Source organism: Pteronotus mesoamericanus, unplaced genomic scaffold (assembly GCF_021234165.1).
Source record: "Pteronotus mesoamericanus isolate MK-2021 breed Mesoamerican mustached bat unplaced genomic scaffold, CSHL_Meso_final scaffold_21, whole genome shotgun sequence".
NCBI lineage: Eukaryota > Metazoa > Chordata > Mammalia > Chiroptera > Mormoopidae > Pteronotus > Pteronotus mesoamericanus.
In genome coordinates, this window is record NW_026555310.1 from 27,473,887 (window position 1) to 27,479,886 (window position 6,000).

Genomic DNA, 6,000 nt, shown 5'->3' on the forward strand with positions numbered 1-6,000 from the left:
TGAAATGTTATGTGGCTTATGACTGTACAGTATTTGGAAGATTTTGCTCTTGTTTCTTCAGATGTTTTTGTGCTTCAAGCTCATTCTCTTTATTTTTTGAGACTCCAATTATATGTATGCTAGAGCCTTTGCTATTAGGCCAAATATCAATATGCAGCTCTTTCATTTTTATTCAATCCTCCCCACCCCCCTGCTTTCTTTATTTTTGTGCTGTACTTGGACTCTCGATCTCTTTACTGCATCAGGAAATTGTTTCTAGGCAGAGAGCCAGGGTAAAAAAAGGGAAAGAATAAATCAATGATATTATTAATCTGTTTTCAAGTTCAACAACTCTCTGTCACCTCCAATCTTCTGTTAAGCTCATACAGTGATTTTTTTTTTTAATTATTGTACTTTTTAGTTCTGGAATTTTCATTTGCATTTTTTGGTAATTTCTAATTTTCTACTGAGATTCCCTATCTGTGTACTCATTAAGGCCATATTTTACTTTAGTTATTTGAACATATTTTTATTCATTTCTATTCACATATTTATAATAGCTGCTAATAGCTGCTTTAACATTTTTGGATGATAATCTGGATCAAATTTTTTATTTTCTTTGTATATGTAAGTGATTCTTTAATGCTGGACATTCTGAAAAATATATTATGGAGTCTCTGGATTATTATTTTTCAAACTAAAGTCTCTAAATTCTGTCTCCATGTGGATCTCATTGAGGTTTGGATTTGTCTTTATTAGGGTGAGACTAGAGTAAGTCTCTTTTCAGGGCATGGTCCTTATTCCCGAGGAGTGGCATTTGTGGAGTCTCCACTCTGGCAGGGCTGGAATTCAAACAAGCTCTGGCACCTCACCTTCCCACCAGTACTCAGCTTCTCGTATGTCTGTTTTGCTTTCAGCGCTGGAGTAGCTGCTATTTAGAATGTATTGAGTGTCTTTCCCTGAGATATTTACACAGCCCTCAGCCATGGACTCTAGGGGATCTCAAATTGAACTTATGGGGTCCCTTTCTGTACATTAATTTCTGATATTCCTCCCTGCAAATTCCCACCCTTTTAGGGGCCAGGAATACTCACCTCTGTCTTCTCAGCATAGTGTGACCACCGTGCTATGCCTGGACTTCAACTCTCTGTACTCTGGTCAGGAAATGGTCTCTATGCAAAGAGCCAGTGGGATCACAGGCCTATCTCATGAGTTTCGCTTTTCACAGGAATTGAAGTCCTATGCTGCTTCCTGTCCACCTCCTGGAAACAGTTGACACATGTATTTTCTCCAGTTTTTTACTTGTTTCCAGTAGGTGGGAGGGCTAGACTGACACCAGGTGTTTCATCATCAAAAACCAGAAACCCTCAGTTTACTTTTATCTTTAATAACAGCTAGCACATATTGAATATGTGCCTTGTGTAGGTTTTTATTTTGTTTATATTATATGCATTATCTCTTTAAGTATCTCTGTAGTGCCATGAAATAGGAACTATTGTTATATAGTTTTATAAGTGAGAAAACTAATGTGTAGAACCAACTAGCAACTCTCAGAGTCTGGATTAAAATCCAGACAATCTGACTTAATAGTTCATACTTTTAAACCATATATTCCCTGACTTGATGATAGCCAGTGTGTTGGGAATATCACTCATTGTTATTGTCACCACATAGACTATGTTTTCCTCCTTTAAGAATGAGATGAAGTGCTTCATAAATATTAAGTAAGAGTATTTGTGTGGAGACCCAAAAAGAAGGTGTAACCATGTTATATGCTGAAGTTGATATATAGCCAAGTAGCTTCATGAGTCCTATTTTAGTATGACAATTAGTAACTTTTGCTTATATTTAAGATTTATATCTTACTGGAGCCTTATAACTTCTTATTAGTCACACCCACTAGTCTTTTGAATAGCTGAGGCAGAGACCACCTCATTCAGCCATGGCTCATGGAAACCCTAAAATTTATCTTGTGTATTCATATGCTTTTTAAAACTATAGACCACCTCTTTCTTTTGTCACCTCTGATTCAAAGTCTTGGGAATTCTTGGCTGTCCATTCTTAGACATCTTGGGCTTTCCTTTAGAGGGCGAATGGGAAGAGACATTTCATCTGTTCAGGTGAGGCAAGAACAGGAGAAATATGGCATCAGGCTACTGCTTGTGGTTTGGGTTTTTTTTCTTTTTAGCTGGAGACGTATGAGAGTATCAGAACAAGAGTAGACAGTATTTTCTGCCTGCTGTTTACAGCTGCCTTGACAGATGACTGGAGGTGGGAGGGAAGGGGTCAGGGATGTGTGAGCATATAGGGTTTTCGTTACATCAGAACTGAGAGCCATGCTTTCCATATAGAGTGCTGGTGAGCATTACCTCCAAGTGTGTGCAGCAGCAAGGGGAAGCCAAGATTTAGGACCCCGCCACACATATTGGGGCCTTGGCTCAGCACCAGTGACACATCTGTGAATTATGGCCATATGTCCTGCTATGTGTCCCCATCATGTTACAATCATTGAGCAGCCTTTGGAGGACAGGGAGCGTTAACCTGGGTTGGAGGAGACATGTACTAACAGAGAAGTAGTATGGGGTAGCAGACAGAGGTCTAGTTTCTGATCTGAGTTAAAAATCATCTATAAGCCCTGTTTTGGGTAAATGATCATTTTGAGCTTTGGTTTTATTAATTCTAAAATAGGAATTATAAGGCCTGTTATCTCTACCTTAGGGATTATTGAAAATGAAATAAAGTATATGAAAACTACATTATCTAACCTACCTTTTAAACAATTTTCTGAGGGTAAGATAGTCAATGGCATGCAACTTTTGGCAACTTAGTTATTGTGTACTTTCTGATTTTTGAAAATATATAAATGGAACCAGTTGCCTGGGGAGATTAAGACATCACAGAGGTCAGCATGGATTGTCAAAGGGTATTTGGATTTGAGTCTGTGAGAGTAACTGAAATAGGCTGTCAAGAGGAGGCAATGAGTTAACAGACATTTTGTGAAGTCCCCCTGGTACTCAGCAGTGTGCCAGATGCTGTGGATAACGTAGCAGAAATGGAAGGCAGAGCTTATACTCTCTTTGGGTATTTAGTGTCTTCAAGAGCTAAGACTGGATGATGGTAGCAGATGTGTCCAGAGAGTCAGTAATTTAAATATGTTGGCGACTAGGAGGTATTGAGGGCTAAAGGGGAGGTTCAAGGAGGAGGTAAATATTCACTGTTACCTGTACCAATCCTGTTTACCTTCTGGCAGGGTAAACTTCATTCTGTCTTCTTAAATCAGTTCCCCTCCCATGCTGGGATTTCCAAGGCAGGCAGTTCTATACTCTCCAGCTGGTAGGAGCTGACACAAATTGGGCTACTCCAAGGTTTGTGTCTGACAAACTGAATAGACTTGTGTCAAGTACCTACAAACTTTCCTTCAGCATTACTGTCCAGCCCTACCATGGAGCCTCTACTTTGCTTCCTTGATTTCCAATTCCTCTGCAGGGCCAGGAGCCCATCTCTGCACCTTAGGTGATTGGCAAGGTTGATACTATTTCTGCCCAGGTACTCAGCAATTTCTTCCTTTCTTTTTTAAAAGATTTTATTTATTTTTAGAGAGAGGGGTAGGGAGGGAGAAAGGAAGGGAGAGAAACATCATCTGGTTGCCTCTTGCACATGCCCCAGCTGGGGACCAGGCCCACAACCCAGGCATGTGCCCTTATTGGAAATCAAACCTGTGGCCTTTTGCTTTGTGGGACGACACTCAGTCAACTGAGCCACACCGGTCAGGGCAGGAATAGCAATTTCTGAGCTGTGCTAGGGAATGGACATACAGTTGACCCTTGAACAATGTGGGTTTGAACTGCACAGGCTCACTTATATGTGGGTTGTTTTAAATAAATACATAAAATACCATAAATGTATTTTGTCTTTCTTATGATTTTCCTAATGACATTCTCTCTAGCTTACTTTATTGCAAGAATACAGTATATAATACATACAACATACAATATATGGGTTAATTGTTTGTGTTATCAGTAAAGTTTCTGGTCAACAGCAGACTATTAGTAGTTAAATTCTTGGGAAGTCAAAAATTATATATGGATTTTTGACTACATGGGTGTCAACACCCCCAAACCCTACATTGTTCAAGGGTCAGCTGAAGTTGCATCTGGGGTGCCAAGGTTAGTGGAGGGTGAAATTAGGAAAGAATGATAAATATAAGGATATTTGGATGGAGCTGTATTATGTAGATGCATGAAGAAACAGTGATTCCATGGGTAATTATCTGGAAACCAAAACAGATTGTTGTTAAGATAATCTTTGGATCTTAGAGTTCAAGTAGTGACCAGGAAAGGAGAAAAAGGCTGTCACAGTAAATTGGTTGGATACCAAGTGCTGCCCCAGGGAAGGGAACCGTCTTTCAGGCCTTACTGAGTGTTCCAGTCAGATCCTGGCAAGAAGACAGTGGCATACTCAAAGGGTTTAATTGAAAAGAGTTTGATAAAAGGACTATTTACAGAGGTATAGGAAGAAATAAAGGATTCCACATGAACTGATGAGTAACAAGTCCAGGGATTATCAACAGATGAAAGCTGTTATCACCTCAGGCTGGAGGAAGAAGGGAGGGAGACACGTTTGAGGATCCTGGTAGGAACTGTAGCTAGCTGTAGGAGTGAGACAGCACAGCAAGAGCTGTGGCCAAACACACACATACACACACACACCACCCCCCACACCACACCCAGAGCCCCTTTGCATACAAACACCACTTTACTTTCATCTTAGAGTACCAACAAACAAACATCAGTAGTGTTACATGCTGATGATAAGAGAATTTTAGACTCTTTATCCTGTATAAGGACAGCACAGAAATTAGGCTTTTCATAGTCTCATGCCTCACCACTTTCTACTCTATCCTGATTTTTCTACTGCACCTGGAACCAAAGTTCTCCCAGTCCTTCGACTCAGGTTACTCTGGATCTTCCCCAGCTCTGGAAAGCTTCCTAAGCAATGCTTGCTCTTTCTGCTAGAAGCTTAGGATAAACAACCAAGAAAGACTTCTCTGCCTTCCCTCCCTCAGGACTTCTCTTCCATGTTCCCATCCATCGTTTGAATGAAGAATACCTCTAAAATAGGGACTTTTGTTAAAATAAAACAAAACAAAACAAAATGAAAAATAAATAAAACCTTTGCAGAGATTCATGACTGGCGACTTCCGTTTCCTTCTCCATTCAACACACCCCTTCTCTGGAAATGCTGGTTTCAGCGTCCAAGCCTCTCTGGGTTAATCCTCTGCCAGCAGTTCTGAACCCATGCTCCTTCCTTACACTCCTCACAGTCTCTTTTCACTAGCTTTCTCTCTTCTGCTATTTCTGAACATGCTTAAATCTCCTTCTAAAAACTTCCTGGAAACCTGATCTTGCCTTTTGAGCTATCATCTTTCTTTTCTACCCTCTCTCACCAACAAACAGCTGCTTTGGCTGCATTTATTTCCAGTGTCCACTCACCTGCTCATCAGTTACAACCTAGTCACAGCTCCCATCAGTTTATTGAGACCAAATCCGCTGTCATTGTTGTCTTCCTCTTCTCCATGTCTCATTGGCACTGCCTTCGGGCTCATCTCCCTCCACCTCTCCATCTCTGCATCCTACAGAGAATTCAGCGGTGGTCAGCTTGGATGTTAGATGTCATCTGCTATTGCCTCTCTCTTGATGCAAGAGCCTTTATAATGGTACCTCTCTTATATGGTCATACATCCAAGGATGATTGCTGCTTGGTGAGGGAATAGTAATTGCTTGAACATTCTTCCTTACATGGAGCCAAAACAGCTTCCTTCCCACTTCTTTATTCATTAATTATTGTTCTGCTCTCTCTCTCTACATAAAATAAGCTATTCATTCAATTAAATTCAGTTCACATTAACAAACATTGAGTGCCTGTTGTATACAATATGCTTGCTACGTGCTTGAAGAAGCATAGATACCAGGATTCCAAAAAGGACTTTTTAGGCTTTTCCTAAAAAGGAGAAAAACAAGG